Genomic DNA, 19,672 nt, shown 5'->3' on the forward strand with positions numbered 1-19,672 from the left:
CCTTTCTCCCTGAGGTTTCCTCTTGTGCTTATGCCCAGAAAGCAGACACATGCATTCCCAAGCAAACGCAGAATTTTCCAAAGTCCTCTCGTTAGAAACCAGAGACTCTCATGTATCCAATTCCTATCCAGGTTCGCAAAGCCATTCAGATGGAGACTAATAAAAACTCCTTCCTGTGAGAAAACAGTTAATAGCTGAATATACTGCAACACCGTCACTAGCTTATCTCATATATCACCATCTTTATAACACAGAGCTCCACATCTGCATACAAAGAACTCCTAGAAGAAACATAATGATAATAGGAAAACAAAAACCAAGCATTCTGATGGCACACCTTCTACTTCTGATAGATAACCAGCTAAACTAAAAGCACCTCATCCCGCATCCTCACTTTCTGTGCAAGAAGGACGACTAGTGGTAAGAGGATGTACTTGTCACACTTTCTCGTGCCTTGAATTCATAGAATCAAATACTTAAAATTAAATGTACAGATCATTTAGCTTAGGTTTATCACGGAGGATGAATGAGGCCATGAAAAGGAGAAGTGAATTAACTACTCAAGATTTCCTGTTTATTCAGTGCCAGATCCAGGTCTTTTTCTAATACGTAGCCTCTCTTAGGTTCGACTTTCTTTGACTTGGAATATGCAGTATAAAATAATTAGCTCAGATTCCTTTGGTGTCATTTAGAAGAATTTGGTTCTTTCTTTTTTTAAAAAATTTATTTATTTATTTATTTATTTTATTTGGGCCGCGTTGGGTCTTCGTTGCTGCACGCAGGCTTTCTCTAGTTGCAGTGAGTGGGGGCTACTCTCCATTGTGGTGCACGGGCTTCTCATTGCGGTGGCTGCTTCCCTTGTTGCGGGCTTAAGTAGTTGTAGCGCGAGGGCTCTAGAGCGCAGGCTCAGTAGTTGTGGCGCACGGGCTTAGCTGCTCAGCGGCAGGTGGGATCTTCCCGCACCAGGGCTCGAACCCGTGTCTCCTGCACTGGCAGGTGGATTCTTAACCACAGCACCACCAGGGAAGTCTGGAATTTGGTTCTTTGTGCAAAGGCAAGCTGAAACTGGTATGCTCAAAACTGGGAACCTTATACCTTAGTCTTCCTGAAGACTTTTGGTAGAGGTTTGTCTTAATTTCTGATTGGTTTTAAACTTTCTGAAAAGGAGTAGGTGTTATGTATTTATTTTGGTCCATATGTGTGCACTGGAACTTTTTCAATGGAGTGATTGTTGAACAAGTAGATGGAAACTTGGGATGTTCTACCAGGACTAAGCTCCCCAGCCCTCTATCCACATACCTAAACATCTCAAGAACCCAATCACCAGAGCCCTGCATTCCTCAGACCATGACTAAATGTTGACACTCTTGCCTGAATGTGTGTTTAGGAATAACTGTGTACCAACAAGTTCATAATTTTTAACTAAATTTAATTTTGCTTTGGAAACTTGGAATAGTAATTAGGTAATGAGTGTGTCTGGAAGTAATTGTTTTCAATTCAAAGCTTGAACAAAGATCTCTTCAAATCATCTAGGTGTTTGCTTTTCATCACTTACTCAAAGTATTTCTGAGTTTTAACATAAAACTGTCCTCTGGGCAGAGACTCCCACACAAGAGAAAAAAGAAAATCTTCTTACAGGTAGCTAATATAAAAACAAAACAGAAAGAAAAAAAGAAGGAGAACTGAGAAATATACTCTTGAAAGTGATCTGACTGTACTGAATTGGTAGCCAAGAAATGAGTGGGGGTGAAGTAATTCTGGCCTTTCTGGTCTCCTACTCAAATTAAAGATGTTCCACATTTCACATGTTTTTTTGTGCATAAACTCTATCTCAACACTGCTTCCACAGTGACCACATTCGCTGGCATGAGGAACAGCACAGAAGTTCCTCTTCTGTGAAGTATTTATGATGGACTTCGAAGATTGTGGGAGATCACAAAGGTTAAAAAGTAGACAAGAGGAAAAAGAACCTTCTCAGAAAAGACAATCATGAGTAAATGTTAATGGTAGAAAATACCATGGTGCATTCTACCTCTTCTATGAAAGTATTTTCTTGTACACACTACTGAAAGTGCTCTTTTTAAAAAAGTTGAATCATCAATCTCTACCAATTCTCTCCAGTATATAAAGGGTGAATGCTCTTTTCGAAGTGGTAGGTGATAGCATGTCCTTATTCATTTATTCAACAACATGCAGTACTTACAGCCCCCATGAACTATACTGGGGGCTGATGTCATTAAGTAACTAAAAGTCTAGTAAGGAAGCCAGATTTTTTTTTAATTCCAGTGCAATGATATATAAACACTCTGATAATGTATACATACCAATTTGATGGTATGTATATATTAACCAAACATTTATTGATGGGAAGATCATATGTTCCAGCTTGCCCACCTTACATCCATTGTCCCCATGAAATGATTAATAGCATCCTAGTTTGGAAGGCAAATTATATGGTTGCCCTATTTATGAAACAACTCATGCATGCTGAGCACTAGAGATACAAGTAAATATCTACCCTTAAGGAGTTCAGTATAGTAGAAGAGAAAGAGAATTAAATAAACAATTTTAATACATGTGGTAAGTGTTATATATTATAGATATATACATAGAGTGCGTTCAAAGTTTATTTATAGCATACCTGGTCCAGACCTAAGGTAAGGAATACTTCATAAAGTCCAAGGGGCATAGAGCAGGTAGTCTCAAAGAAAAAATAAGAGTTAGCTAAGTGAAAGAAGAATGTTCCAAGCAGAAGGAGGTTTAGTTACCAAGGCAGAGGAACAAGAGAGAACAGAGCAGCTTTCAGAAACTAAAAGCATTTGATTTGTCTGGAGCATCACATGCGAGCACGGAGAGACAGGAGATAGAGCTGGTGAGGTTAATAGCTGGATTATGAAGACACTCACATGCAGATTTAAGGTCTGAACTGAATCCCAAGGATTGGGAAGTTATTGATGCATAAAATACAGGATTGCGGGCTTCCCTGGTGGCGCAGTGGTTGAGAGTCCGCCTGCCGATGCAGGGGACACGGGTTCGTGCCCCGATCCCGGAAGATCCCACATGCCGCGGAGCGGCTGGGCCCGCGAGCCATGGCCGCGGAGCCTGTGTGTCCGGAGCCTGTGCTCCGCAACGGGAGAGGCCACAGCAGTGAGAGGCCCGCGTACAGCAAAAAAAAAAAAAAAAAAAATACAGGATTGCTTTGGCACAGCATGGAGTATAAAATGGAGGGGACGAGACTTCAGAGAGAGGTAAGCAGAAGATTTTGGGGTGAGATTTACATGAAATCTCATTAAGTGAGCTTAATTTGGTATGACCCTTTTTTTTTCTTTCCCCTCTTTTTTATTGCTTTCTGCTTGGAATAAGAATGTGATGGCTGGATTCCAGAAAACATATTGAGACTTTGAGGAAGGAAGGGACACATGTGAATGAGCAAAGCAGAAATGATGAATCTAGATTCTATAACATTGTGAATTCATCTTACTAATTATAGATCACCTCCTAAGCACCACTCCATCCATTCTCATTTCTCCTCTCCAGAGTTAACCATTATCCTGAAGTTGATGTGTATCATCTCACAAATATTTTACACTTTATTGTATAAGTATTTAAAACTAAATGTATCATTTTGTATTACATTAATTAGGGTACATATTGAGCTGCTATAACAAAGAAACCTCAAAATACAGTGACTCAGAAATACCATGGCTCAATCGAGGAGTCCAGTGATAGACTAGCAATCCAGGCCAGATGACCACAAGGCCATCTGGAACCTAGGCTCCTTCTCTTGGTGTTGCATCATCATTGTGGGCATCCTAATAGTTGAAGCAGGTATTTCTGCATACCAGCTCTCAGAAGGGGAAGGAGAGGTAATGGTGGGCATGCAGCCTCCTTTACACATTTAAGGATGTAACAGTGAAATTACATACATAATTCTGCTTAAATCACACTGGGAAGAATCTGGCTCATGGCTACATTGAGCTTCAAGGAAGCCTAGAAATTATCTAGCAATATAGCTCCATACTCATATACTCTGCTGAATCTTGGGTGAGTGGCTATTCTTCTACTGGAAGAAAGAAGAGTAAATTTGACCCTGAGTAACCGTTAGTCACTCATATGTTTTTAACATTTATATAAGTTGATTTCATTGTGTTTATCCTTTTATAATTAATTTCTTACATCAATGTTACATTTTTGAGATTTATCCTTATCGTTACATATAAATAAATTTTAGTTATTTTAATAACGGCACAGATCCCACTGTGGCTATAATCACCCTTTATCCATCCATTTACTGGTGGATATTGAGGTATAAAAATCCAGTGCATCTAGTAAATCTTCCCTGAGTGTTGAACTAATTGAGAATCAATTTTACCATGTGGGAAATTACCTTCATACAATGGTGGCCTCCAAGTACAGCACCAGGAAAGCTCTCCTAGAGGCCATGGAACAGAAACGTTCACAGACCATACTCAGATGCTCAAATCACATAGTTTATTAAATCAATATAAAGTACACAGTGAGGAGAAAGAGCAAAGAGATGGGGTAGGTTAAAATAGTTATGAAAGAATACAAGCAGGATGGAAGGACCACAGAACCTGAATCCTGTCTCTCTCTGATCATCCGCCTTCTCTGTTGATGATGTGATTGTGAAGATCAGAGTCGAGTTTTGAAGCAAGAGGTCCACAGACAGAAGATGACTAAGCTAACACAAGCCTTGCTTCATTTAAGAGATTTAGGGACAATAAAGCTGATGAGCAAGCATGAATTTTGTCTGCATTTTCTGGGCAGAGAACTTGTGGTGCCAGAATGGGTGTTACCAATAAGTGACTTATTTAAATCTCATGAATATTGAGTGCTACTTCATATGTGCATATTTAATGACTTATAATTATCTGTATCCTCTTGGTGCTTCTTTCCTTCTTATCTGTTTCTAGCACTCATATGCTCTATTTACTTCATCCATATCTATCATATCTTATAGATTACTAACTTGTCTATACTTAAACACATTCTATGAGTTTCATCATCCCATTTGTCTTCCTTGTCCTCTATAGCAGAGTTGAATATTCTCAAATAATATAGAATCACATAGTATAAGTTGAAGCAAGGCAGCTGCAGGCTTTTCTGGTAAGAGTGGAGCCTTTACCACTGAGTTCATGATATGGCCAAGAGCAATTGGCAGACTTATTCTGAAATGGAGGAAAAGATGAAGGCATGCCCAGCTGTTTTTCCCCCCAAACTACCAATAATATAAATTGCTTTACTTCTCCAAGTGGTAAGTGGGCATATAGAGAGGCCAGGAATGTTATACAAGTGTAGATCCTTCCACATGGAAGAAAATATCTGGAGTGTGTATTATTTCCCCTCTAAAGTAAGAATAGAATTGTCAGATGAAGAACCAAAATGTCACCATTATAATATATAAATCAGATACCAGGAAATACAGCTTATATCTGCAGAGAAGTTGTTTTCATAATATTGAACCTCAGAATTAGACCAACTTACCCACAATCAACCACCTACAGTCAGTGCTGGACCAACACAAGCTTCACCCATGGAACAAGACCTTCACCACTAAGATGACAGCATGACTGAGAGCAATTGGAAGCAACGCCAGCCCCCGAGATGTGCACGTGCAATCTCGTATCCCGAATCACCAATGAGATATTTCACTCCTCACAAGGCGGGGAGTGAGGGAGGATGGGTGGAAAAAATGTTCATCCTACAAATTTCCAGTGTTTCTCTTAACCTATTAGATCTAATCAATAAATGTATAATCAAACAGGGAAGAACCCTTCATCCTTTTAGGGTGGTCCTGTTCCTACCTTTACAAAGCTGCTCCCCTAATACCAACCATAAGTCTATGGATTCTTCCTAGAATGACTGCCAGTGAAGAAAGCAGCCTCAAAAGTCAAGTGTAAAATATCTTCTCAAAAGGTTCTGACTATGTCAGAGCAGCAAATTAGTTACATTAACTCTGAGACCACTTCATTCCAAGGCTGAAATTCACTCTTCATCCTATTTCTCATCACAAATTTTGTCCAGCATCATTGTTCACTATGGCTCATGAGAAACTCCAGTTCAAAGACTAAGTTCCGGGCTTCCCTGGTGGCGCAGTGGTTGAGAGTCCGCCTGCCGATGCAGGGGACACGGGTTCGTTCCCCGGTCTGGGAGGATCCCACATGCCACGGAGCAGCTGAGTCCGTGCGCCATGGCCGCTGAGCCTGCGCATCCGGAGCCTGTGCTCCGCGACGAGAGAGGCCACAGCAGAGAGAAGCCCGTGTACCGCAAAAAAAAAAAAAAAAAAAAAAAGACTAAGTTCCTCAAATGTTCAAGGTCAATGATATCAAAACCAAAAATCAAATTGTTTTTCCACTGTAATTTGAAGTTGAAATAAATGAGAAAAGAGAGTCTAAAATTTATCCTCTCCAATTTCTTATTCTGCTCAGTCTAAGCTGGAGGGGTTCTAGTGGCTAAAGAGAACCCAGAGTGTTTCAGCAGTGGCATCCTGGGTTGAACTCACACGAACTAATTTAGTGTCTTCATCTCAAAATTTAGGTAATTTCTGGGGGCTTCCCTGGTGGCGCAGTGGTTGAGAGTCCGCCTGCCGATGCAGGGGACACGGGTTCGTGCCCCGATCCCGGAGGATCCCACATGCCGCGGAGCGGCTGGGCCCGCGAGCCATGGCCGCGGAGCCTGTGTGTCCGGAGCCTGTGCTCCGCAACGGGAGAGGCCACGGCAGTGAGAGGCCCGCGTACAGCAAAAAAAAAAAAAAAAAAAAAAAAAATTTAGGTAATTTCAACAATGCACCTCAGTTATTAAATGGTCCAAAGGATTAGTAGGATACAGAATATTCTCCCAGCACCAGTACTACACCTATAAGATGCAGGGGGAAGAAAGTAACTCATCAAGTAGTTATCCCAGGCAAAATTAAGTTCCTGAAACATATTAGTGATGTCAAAGATCACAGCAAAACCTCACTGATATCTGAGGTAAGGAAAGTAGAGAGAAAAACTTGGTTTGAACCTCATCAGAATGCTAATATATCTATTCCAGATGTTCAGTGTCTACAAATCGTCAATTTAAATTAACATGGGAAAGATCTCCCAGCAAGTGGTTAATGCATGGCCATGCATTAGCTGTTTTGAGTGTCTGGGGGTGGGTGGAGTTGGGGCTTGTTATAAGAAATCTATTCGTGCTTATAGTCTTGTCTCTCTGACTGTGGCATTTTAGATATTGTGGCCTTCTTGCAATGCTTAGAAATTCTCGTGGTGGCAGCCTACAAGTCCAATTCAAGATGCCTTCTTGTCCAGACTATCCAATGAATTTCCATTTCCCCTTTGTGCTTGTTGTTTCTGGATTTGTGGTGCTGCTTTCCGGTAGGACTCTGCCTTGTGAAAGATGCACCCACACGTGTGAGCAGACACATTCATTCCAGTATCTTCATGGCTTTTGCCATCAGCACTTGCAATAGAACTGCTTGAGATTGTGATATGAACCTCCTAGGGAAGATTTTCCCCAACTCTCTGAATTTATCCACCTAGAGAATCTGCTCTCAGCAGGTTATTTTGTTTGTTTATTATTTATAAAATAAAAATTGTATATATGTAAGGTGTACAATATGATGATTTGATATGCATAGTGGAATGAAATATTTACTACAGTCAAGCCAATGACATACCTTCTCACGTAATTACTTTTTTTTGTGTGAGAGAGTACCCGTAATCTACTCTCTTAGCAAATTTCCTGTATTCAATATGTGGGGTTTTTTTGGTTTTTTTTTGGCTGTGCCTGGTCTTAGTTGCAGCACGCAGGGTCTTCACTGTGGCATGTGGGCTCTTTTAGTTGCAGCATGCAGGATCTAGTTCCCCAACCAGGGGTCAAACCCAGTCCCCCTGCATTGGGAGCTCAGAGTCTTAACCACTGGACCACCAGGGAAGTCCCTCAATATAGTTTTATAATAGTCCCCCCTTATCTGAAAGGGGTATGTTCTAAGACCCCCAGTGGATGCCCGGCACCGTGAATAGTACCAGATTCTATATACACTATGTTTTTTTCCAGTATATACATGCCTGTGATAAAGTTTAATTTATAAATTAGGCACAGTAAGAGATTAACAGTAACTAATAATAAAGTAGAATAATTATAACAATATACTGTAATAAAAATTATATGAATGTGGCCTCTCTCTCTCAAACTATTGTACATATTTAATACCTTTTCCACCTTAACTAAGCGCTTATTGTGCAGGGTGGCCGTAACATTCGCAGTTTGAGATGCAGCAGCAACACTGGCATGAATTTCTTTCTCTTCTTCACAATTTCATTAATAGGAGATTCATTCTTACCACAGATCTTAGCAATCTCAGCGTACGACTGTTTTCTTTCCTTATTAAGTCAAGAACTTTCACCTTTTTACTTCGAAGTAGCAGTTTACAGCTTCTCTTTGGCATATCCAAATTGCCAGCATCACTCCTCCTGTGCCCCGGGGCCATTATTAAGTAAAAGAAGGGCTACTTGAACACAAGCATTGTGATAGCAGACAGTAGATCTGATAGCCACGAAGGCTACTTAGTGACTAACAGACGGGACTTGCTAGACAAAAGGATGATTCACGTCCCAGGCAGGACAGAGAGGGAGAGTGTGGGATTTCATCATAGTACTCAGAATGGTGCTGCAATTTTAAATTTATGAATCATTTATTTCTGGAATTTCCTGTTTAATATTTTCTGGCCACAGTTGACTGCAGGTAACTGAAACCAGGGAAAGTGCAACCACAGATAAGGGGGGATTACTGTGTTCACTAGTCATCATGCTCTACATTAGATCTCTAGAACTAATCATTTTACAGGATGCGACTGTGTACCTTTTGGTGGACATCCCTTCATTCCTCCCACTTCCCCACCCCTACTAACCTTCGTTCTACTCTCTGCTTTAATATATTCGACTTTTTAAGATCCTACATTAAGCGAGATCATGTAGCTTTTTTTTCTTTCTTAGCAGGTTCCTAAAATGAAGCTGTAGTTGGTTAGTCTGAAGTCTGTGCCCCTAGTGACATAGCAAGGTCCAGTAACTCAGATGCTCCTCAAGGGACTGTCAATTCTGTTTTGAAATGTTCTAGCCTTGTGTAGCATTCTTTCCATTAAGTGCGTGTGTGTATTGCAATAGCAGGAAAATCCTCTAATGCTTTATATCACTCTAGTCTTCCCCTAGATCTTTTTTTTTTGTTTTTTTTTTTTTGCAGTACGCCGGCCTCTCACTGTTGTGGCCTCTCCCGTTGCGGAGCACAGGCTCCGGACGCGCAGGCTCAGTGGCCATGGTTCATGGGCCCAGCCGCTCCGCAGCATGTGGGATCTTCCCGGACCGGGGCACGAACCCGTGTCCCCTGCATCAGCAGGTGGACTCTCAACCACGGTGCCACCAGGGAAGCCCCTCCCCTCCATCTTTGAGAATGATTCTACAGGGTTTGTAAACAGTTCATCCTGCTTCCTAAATTACCCCTTTACCTTCCATACCTCACAAAGGACTATGATTTTTGCCCTGGATGTCTTCTTTCCTTAAACTTACAGTTTGATTTCTGACCCAGACATTTAGTTTTCTAACTTATATTTCTCCGGCATTTGTATTGTATTTCTTTCTTAACAAGAGATATGAAATTAGTTTGTTCTGAACCCGCCGGAATTATCCACCGCTCAACAAAGCTTATGCGCTGCCACCGTTCTTGGTTGAAGGCTCAGCTAGAAGGCATCTCCTGTAGCTCAGCCTTCAATAGTAGGCTATCAGATCTACTGTCTGCTATCACAAGGCTGGACTTGACCTACTATTGCACTGGGTGCTCCTTTAATATTTTATTTCTGCTGGGCCTTCCTTTAGAGCTTTAATTTCCTAATTTTCTCAGACGTGTTCCCTTTCAGAACAAGCAATTCCTATGTTCCCACATACAGAAACTGGTGCCTTGAAACTCCCTCAATAATTCTTCGAGTCTGATCCTGATCTTCCTCATTTTCTCCTCTGAAATCTATCTAGATTTCCTACCACCACTCTGAAGAGTTGGTTTTAAATTTTAGGGGGATCCAATCTTTAAAGTTCCCAGGACAATGTCTCAAATGCCTCCATCTAAGGGACAAGAGCTTAGCAAGTTGCTTTTCTTAAAAAACATTAGAAAAGTTGCCTCTTAACAGTGCCCTAAATCCTGGCCTTCCCTGGGGCAACCATTCCAGTTTTCTCCCTAGGATTTTGCCTTTCTTCATTGGGCCCCAGTCAATGTTCTGACAGGACAAAACTAAGGCAGTGCCTCCCCCTCCCCTTCTAATGACCCCAAGAGACTTAGTTTAACGTGTATCTCCATTTTTCTTTTATATTTTTTATAGGCTCCATCCTTAAAATTTTCATCTCCCTTTTATAAAAGTCTTGCTTCTTCTATAGGATCTCCACTGTTTTCCTTAAGAAATTCCTTCTCTCCTAGTTTAATCAGCCTGTCTCTGTTTATTATTGTGTTTTAATTTTTATTATGCCATGTGTTTCAAACCTCTACAGTTTATCTTTGAATTCCTACACAGACCAGACTCTGTGAGACAGATTCTTCCAGGCACAGAATTCTTTCATTGTCTTTCTAATTATTGAGTCTGCAGTCATTTCATTGAGCGTTCTACTGCAATCTCCCCAGGATGGTATGTCTCTTTATAATGGGCGCTCTGGTCCATTTTTTTGTTGTTTTCTCGAAAATAATAACATCTACCACAGATTGGATCTCAAGTCAGGTCTGAATTTATGTAATTTTCAAGTCCAAAGTGCATATGAAAGCACATGATAGGAAAAGTTTAACAACTAGCTGGGAGTTAGGATAGGGAAAAACCCTGATGTGTAGGGTTTACCGATTTCAAAAGCATAAATGCTCCCATCATGGCCAATTTCAGGCTACCAGTGTGATATCAACCACTTCACAAAATTACTGAAAACTTAACCATCAGCTCTCATGAGTTAATACAAACTAGCTTTTGCATACCACTGGGTGACCCCTTTGCCTGTGAGTAAGCCACGTAAATCCAAGATGTCTAAGATTTGTTCCTTTGAAGTTCTCTATAGTCTTGGTAGCAAAATGGAATTTGAAACACCAATCCAAGGCTACCTAGCTAGGCCTATTTCTAAATGTTTAAACCTGGAACCTCTGCTAGTGTTCTGTAATTCATGTGGAATTCACTTCTGCCTTCAGCTTAAAATCAGCAAATACTGTTCTGTTCAAGAATGGCTCAGAAGATTTAATCCTGCCTCTGCCTGATACCTGGTCCAGGTGTAGGTCCACATCGACCTGGAGATCTGCATGTTCAAGCCCCCACCACTTGATTCAGAAGTCACCTTGGCCTGGGCCTCTGCTGAAGCTTACAGCCTGCTGAGCAGTTGCTTTTGCTAAATGCAGAGCAGGGCTAGATGATGTTTGCTTATGGCCTCATGTGTGTAGGCCTTGCCTTTCTGAAAACAGTCACACACACATGTGTACAAAGCCCCTATGAGCTGAAGAAACTCACTAAGGTAAACATCTCCTATGGCCACAGCCTAGCAGAGTAACCCCAAAGCATAGATTTATCCACCTTGGGCATCTGAGAGCCTCTTTATTCATATGTTCTTTTCTCCTAAATTGTATTTCTTACTTGTTTCTTAATGTTGGGGTTCAAGGGGCTCAATAAATAGCATACCTCTATACTGACCCATTCAATAAATGAGATAAGAGGATGGCTGATGGAGATCAAATGTCACCTTTTTACTGGTAAAATTGAACTGGAGAATATGGCTTATATCTGTGGGCAAATGGGTTTCCTAATTCTGAACCCCAGAACCTAAGGCATAGGCAGCAGTCACCCAGGGCCATCCTCCGCATACCAACAGGGAGGGCAGGACTATAAAACCTGTAGAACGAAGTAGAACGAAATGTGCACTTTTTGCCTGGAGGCACTCTCCCAAGAAAGGAGAGAGAGGAGCCAAGCCATGCAGCTTCGTTTCCTTACGTAAGACTCACCAATAATTTGCTCCTCTTCCTGTGGAAAGAAAATGAGAGGTTGTGCTAAACATCATTATAAGGGTATAAGCGTTTTGACTTATAATAAACAATGTATTGCTTCCCGGTTTTCTTGCCATTAACAACAATGCTGCAGTGCAAATCTTTATCCCTATATCCGTATGCAATGTGCAAGAGTGTATCCCTGGAACACACCTAGAAGATTTGCTGGGTCATATCATGTTATGTGATACCTACGGTTAAATTGCTCCCCACAATGGTTGAACCAGTTTATATTTTCACCATTAAAATATGAGTTCCCATTGATCTATGTCCGTGCCAAGGCTTGAAATTGTTAAACACACACACACAAGCCCATCTACTGGGTATAAAAAAGATATCTCAATATAAAAGCAGTATCTCAATATGGCTTTAATTTGTACTTCCATTTTCCTGGGGAAACTGAATTTTGTTCATATTTACTTGCCTTTCATATTTCCTTTTATATGATTTGCTCATTCATATTTTTTGCTTATACTTCCTTATTTTGTTTGACTTCTTACTGATATTTAAAGGGCTTTTTTTCTTTCTTTTAAAAGCCTGAATACAAATCTAAGGTCCGTTATACATGTTGTAAATCTCTCTCTTTTTTGTATTTTCTAACTGTCTCCCTATACTGCATTTTAGGGGTTTTGTTTTGGGTGGGGGAGGGGGGCACAGGGCTCTATTTTCCTGTTGACTCCTTCTCTTTTCTCCTGAATCTAATCTTCTGTTTAACCCATCAATCAAAATTTAAATATCAGCCAGAATGGGAAGAAGAAAAAGAAACTTTATATCAAATGCACTGCATAGCAAACAACTTCATAAACATCCCTGTTTGACTTAAGTTCTTCAACTTCCTTTCTTGGCCACAAGCCTTTGCGTCTACTCCTTTCTTTAAATTCTTCTCTCATTTAACCTCTCCTAATTGCCTTTAAGTCCCCAAGGAATTCATCTCAGCCCCTAAGTCCCACTGTCCGCTCTGAAAAGCAAAAGTCTTGAAGTTAACTAAACCCAAATGCCTTAGAAGGCAATTTGATGATGTATTTTCCATATTTTTAAGCAGCATCTCAAAATATTCACTGAGCAAAAGGGAAGGGTCTGCTGTAGTGTGGTTACCAGTAAGGTAGTCAGGACTTGCTCAGCACTGAGGGAATTACAGTGCTAAAAAAGGGGAAGGCCCCAGCAAGTCAGGATGGGTTGGTCACCCTATTCTGCTGTCAAGAAAAATTATACATATTTTTCTCCATAGCAATTTCACTTGTTATTTTTCTAGGATAAATTTCTGCATATGGAACAAGTAGGCAAAATTGCATTCATTGCTTAAGGATTTTCACCAGTGTTGAAAAAAGTATCCTTCTAATATAACTGAACCTGGTTTCAATCCCATAGGCAGGAACAATCATTTCTAGAATTTTTTGATGGGCCAGAATAGAATCCTCAGCATTGGAGAGCCACAGTACTTTCGAGACTATTCATCTGAACAGATGAGGAAACTGAACAACACTGTCCCCCACTTTTGTAGGACATTTAAGCATCTCTGGCCCGTGCACAGAACCCCTCTCCCCTACTCACAAACACACATCATTGGGAAAAACTCCATATCTGTAGTACCATCTCCAGCAGTCCAAAGCCATTTACTTAATAGGTATCCTGTGCTGGTTATTCTATACCAGGTATCGTGTAAGATACTATAGCTGTCAAATGAATTAGAAAAACTCACTGCCTTCAAACCTCATCTATTTACTGGAGACAAGCATAGAAACAATACTGAAAATATCTGTAGTCTAAACTTTAACTTTTCTAAAACTACTACATATTTCTGGTGCACTGAAGAAGTAAATAATAATAGTTATTTTTCCTTAATAGTTAGAATATTATGTGTATTTCTATTTTAACTCTAACTTGTAAATTTCTTAATTTCCTGGAATATGAGGTTTGTACTCCTGGCAATTATTATATCCATTGTGAATCCATTATTTTCCAGTACACTCAACTTCAAAAAGGAAACTGGATTTTATTTATTTATTTATTTATTTATTTATTTTTATAATTATTATTTTGGTACGTGGGCCCCTCACTGTTGTGGCCTCTCCCGTTGCGGAGCACAGGCTCCGGACGCGCAGGCCCAGCGACCATGGCTCACGGGCCCAGTCGCTCCGCGGCATGTGGGATCCTCCCGGACCGGGACACGAACCCGCGTCCCCTGCATCTGCAGGCGGACTCTCAACCACTGCGCCACCAGGGAAGCCCGAAACTGGATTTTAAAATATAACCTCCATTTTATAAAAAATTATCTTTATGGTGATACTGATAATGATTCTAATGGTGGACCATAGACTTTTTATTAAGTAAGTGGCTTTTGTACTTACGAAAGTTTGTTATAAACCAGAGGAAGCAGGTCTAAGTACATTTCACCTTTTAACCGGCCAGAGAACAGGGCTCCTGATGAGCATCTTCGTAGGTCTCATATATTTACACAGAAATTGCCAACATAGATTTAAAAAAGAAAAAAAGATAGCCCCACAAGGGAGTAATAACAAAAACAAATTGTGTGGTTAAATGGGGGAAAAAAACCAAACCAATATGTGTCAGTGATGCACACCTTCACATTATTTGAGCTTTTGATTTTTATATATTTTTCATACCATCTGTTCTTCTTTTCCCCCTAGACTAGAACCTCTGAGAAGGCAGTTTCCTCAACTGCCCTGGAGCACCTGGCACCCCAGATCTCTGACCACTGGAGGGCTAGAGGTCACTGGAATATTCCAACTCAGAGTCTCTGATATTTTTGTCTCAACCTTGCAGTTGGCAATAATTCTAAAACATGCTATTCCCTTTCCTGTGAGGAAAGGCAGCCTTTCTGAACACAATTGAACCTTTCTTTGGGGATTCTGAAGATCGGTGCCCCAGGGACATCCTCTGGAACAGCAGTTTCCTTTGCCCAAAACCATAACTGTAGAAGGTGTGGGAGGTTGACCTTCTTAAACTGAATCCTTTATACCATATGGTTTTCTTAAGTTTCCTTTCTTCCAAAAGAGGAGCACAAAAAAACAAACTATCTAGAGACATGAAACCGATCAATTTAAACAAACATTTTGTAGGGCCTCAAATTGTAAATGCTCCTAAGCAGCTTACAAGTACCTCATTCTGGGTTCTATTTTTCAGCCTCCATTGGAGAATTAGTCACAGGCATCACCTTTGTTAAAGGATTAGCGTAGCTCTTCTCAGCCACCAACTTCTCTCCTAATATGGCCAGTTGCTTTGCAAAAGCATGGACTAGACTCAGCTATGGATGGATTCACACACATCCATCTTTGCTGAAAAAACTAACAGCTCAATGAGCTTGGACTTCTATTGCTTTTTCAACATATGAAAGATTCCACTAAATATTTTGCCATCTACTTGGCACTGAGCCCTTAGGTAAACAGTTCGGTTCAGCCAACATTTATCAAATGCTAACCTACCACAGCAAGTGCCTACCATTTATTCTCAGTGTGTTAGAGGGAACTGAGAAATTAGATCACAGACCAGCTCTACAGCCCTAACTAGCAGGACACCTTGAGCAGGAGAAGGACACTGAGCTAGAGCCATTGTTGGAGAGCAGGAACAGCCTCCGTTTGGTGTTCTGAGAGATGCTCCAAGGTCTCTCCAGAGCCGTCTTCTCCTTAACCTGGTATAAAATTCCTACTAATAAAGTCCACTCCCCTGGGACATCAACAAACACGTCCCTATTCAACTGATTTGTTTGTCTTCCTCTAGGTACTTGTAAGCTGCTTAGGAGCTGCATAAAAATATTCATTAATGTTTGCTTAATTAATTAATTGAATGTATTTGATCAAATTATCTCTAGAAGCCCCCCTTAAAATGTTACCTGGAGAAGGAGGAAGACTTCAAGGCTCATAGTCTTTCTTCCTCCTACTGCATCTCTTGAACTTTTGACACTTCTTAGCCTGAGAGTCTCAGGGCATCTGTTGTTTGAATCGTCATCTTCCCTGAGCCTCCAGAACTAACAGATCAACTATTTCCAAAAGCAGCAATGGCCATAGGCAAAAACTGTGATGTACATAATGTGTGTCTATGGCAACAATTTGCTTCTTTTCTCCTCACCTAGACTCCCACCAAATGTTTCCAGAATTATTTAAAATTATGAACAGACAGCCCACCTCTACGGGCAAAAAAATCATTGGGAGAGTAACTCTGTGACAAGTGTTCTATTTATTTCATCGTTAAGCTTAACAACAACTAGGAAGAAGATGTTGTTAACCTCATCCTGCTCATGAGAAATGTGGAGGCTCAGAGAGAGGCTGACTTGCTCACCCAAGGCCACAGAGCAAGCAAGTGACAGTCAGGCTTTGCATCCATCTAAGATGGACTTCAAAGTCTTCATACTTTTGTTTTCAGTCAATGCCAGTTTTATCTTGAAGGTTTTAGATTAGATGACCTTGAGTTTTCTTTCTGGGTCGACCTTTCAGGACTTGCGTTTCATTATCTCATTTGTCAGTATTTTAACATCTACTTGGCCCATGAGTAAGCTGAGATCCAGAGAGGTGAAGTGACTTGCCTCAGGCCAGCAGGAGACTCCTTGTAGCCCCAGGACTAGAGCCCAGTTTCTAATATCCTTCCCCAGTGTAGTTAACATCCAACATTCTTTTTTGTTTGTTTGTTTCTCTATTCACTTTTTTTTTTTTTTTTTTTTTTTTTTTTTTGCTGTACGAGGGCCTCTCACTGCTGTGGCCTCTCCCGTTGCGGAGCACAGGCTCCGGACGCGCAGGCTCAGCAGCCATGGCTCACAGGCCCAGCCGCTCCACGGCATGTGGGATCTTCCCGGACCGGGGCACGAACCAGTGTCCCCTGCATCGGCAGGCGGACTCTCAACCACTGCGCCACCAGGGAATCCCCACTCTTTTTTTTTTAATTGAAGTATAGTTGATTTACAATGCTATGCCAATCTCTGCTGTACAGCCAACTGACTCAGTTATACACATATAGACATTCTTTTTTTATGTTATTTTCCATTATGGTTTATCACAGGATATTGAATATAGTTCCCTGTGCTATACAGCAGGACCTTGTTGTTTATCCATTCTAAATGTAATAGTTTGCATCTACCAACCCCAAGTTCCCAGTCCATCCCTCTCCCTTCTCCCCACCTCCTTGGCAACCTCAAGTCTGTTCTCTATAACATCCAACCTTCTTAACCTAGCCTGCTAATCCCTGATCTTTCTGGCTTCTTCTCTCTTTCCAACATCAATAAATGCCGTTTCCCCCCACGATTCCTTACGTTATGCCCATGATGACTACAATTACCAGATCCTTTCCCACTTCAGTACATGTGCTATTCCTCCTGTCTGTCTGACTTGCCTGTGCCCTCTCTTGCCAATTACCCTTTAGGGCTAAGTTCAGATATCACTTCCTAAAAGTAGCCTTCCTTAACTATTCCCTCCCTCACCCCACACATAGGATTGCCAGATGAAATACAGAAAACCGTTAAATTTGAATTTCAGGTAAACAAGAAATAAGCTTTTAGTATATTTCAGATACTGTATAAAGTATACTAATACTAAAAGATCTGTTGTCTATCTGAAATTCAAATTTAGCTGGATGTCCTGTAGTTTTATCTTCTCAGTCTGGCCACATTACATACATTTCCAGATGAGGTTTGTCCCCCTTGTTATACACTCTCGAGAGTATGACTGAAAAATAGGCAAAGGACTTCTTCCAAAGAAGACATACAAATGGCCAGCAGATGAAGGAAATGATGTTCAACGTCACTAATCTTGAGGGAAATGCAAATCAAAACCATAATAAGATATTGTCTTACACCTCCTATCAAAAAACAAAAGATAAGTATTGGCAAGGATATAGAGAAAAGTGAACACTTGTAACGCTGTTGGTGGGAATTAAAATGGTGCAGTTGCTCTGCAAAACAGTACGGAGGGTCCTCCAAAAGTTAAACTTAGAGCTACCATATGATCCAGTAAGCCCACTTCTCAGTATATATCCAAAATATTTGAAATCAGGATCTTGAAGAGATATCTGTACTCTCGTATTCATTGTAGCATTATTTACAATAACTAAGATATGGGGAAAAAAACTAAATGTCCATTGACACATGAATGAATAAAGAAAATGGGGTATATACATACAATGGAATATTAATCAGTCTTAAAAAACAGGCAATCCTGCTGTATGTGACAACATGGCTAAACCCAGAGGACATTATGCTGTGAAATAAGGCAGTCACAGGATAAATACGGTGTGATTCTACTCATATGAGGTATCTAAAATAGTAAAATAGTCAAACTCAGAGAAACAGAGGGTAGAATGTTACTTGCCAGGGGTTGAGAGAGGGGAAAATGGGGAGCTGCTGTTTAACAGGTGTGAAGTTTCAGTTATACAAGATGAATACGTTCTAAAGGTATGCGGTAAGCATTGTGCCTATAGTCAACAAAATTGTGTTGTGTACTTAAAAAATAGTTAAAAGGGTAGATTTCATGTTAAGTGTTCTTACCACACACACACACACACACACACACACACAAAGTACCATAAGCTTCTCCTTCACAGTACTTAACAAAATTATACTTAATGAATTTTTTTATGATGCCTTGTTTACAAATGGTCTCTATGCCACCCTAGACTCTAGGCTCCTTGAGAGACAAGACTGTGTCTATTTTGTTAATTACTATTTCCCCTGCCCTTAGCACAGTGTCCTTCACATAGTCAATGCTCAATAAACACTTGTTGCATGAAAGAACAATTGAGGAAGTTGGAAGGAAGGCGAGGGAAAGAAAGAAAGAAACAAAGGAAGAAAGAAAGAAAGAAAGAGGAAGAAAGGAAGAAAAAGAAAGAAATAAGAGTTATCTTAGGGGCTTCCCTGGTGGCGCAGTGGTTGAGAGTCCGCCTGCCGATGCAGGGGACACGGGTTCGTGCCCCGGTCCGGGAGGGTCCCACATGCCGCGGAGCAGCTGGGCCCGTGAGCCATGGCTGCTGAGCCTGCACATCTGGAGCCTGTGCTCCGCAACGGGAGAGGCCGCAACAGTGAGAGGCCCGCGTACCACAAAAAAAAAAAAAAAGAGTTATCTTAGTTTTCTCCTATCTCTGATAGGGAGAGTTCACATTAATATGTGTGTAGCATCATGACTGCAACAAATTATTACAACTGTCATTTAAGGCTGATAGACCTAGGGCCCAGGCACAGCGCATATATACAACATCTTCATTTCTTCCTCACTCTCTCCTTCCCTGCCTTCCTTACCACAGCATCTATTTGCATGTGTTGATGTGCTTGGAAATTTCTTTCAAACAGGAAAATTTTGGCACATCAAGTTATAACCATTTTTAAAAGTCACCTCCACTCAGCTTCAAGGGCAGAGGATGTGGAGAAGTGGGAGCCAGATCAGGAAGAACTGAAAAGGCAGATGAGGTGACTGCAGCTGACCAATTCACTTGCGGGCTCATGAGAGGCACCCGTTTGGTACACACAGAAATACTGAGAACTCTTTGAGTGGCCCTAACGTAAGGCAAGCAAGTTGGAAATTTTTAAGAGGGCTCTGAAACAATGTGATTCAATTTTATAAAAAAAAAAAAAAAAAAGTAACCCTTTGTAGCCACAGGCTAATGAGGAATCCTTCCAATT

Source organism: Mesoplodon mirus, assembly GCF_964341445.2.
Source record: "Mesoplodon mirus genome assembly, chromosome: 11".
In the NCBI taxonomy this organism is placed as follows: domain Eukaryota; kingdom Metazoa; phylum Chordata; class Mammalia; order Artiodactyla; family Ziphiidae; genus Mesoplodon; species Mesoplodon mirus.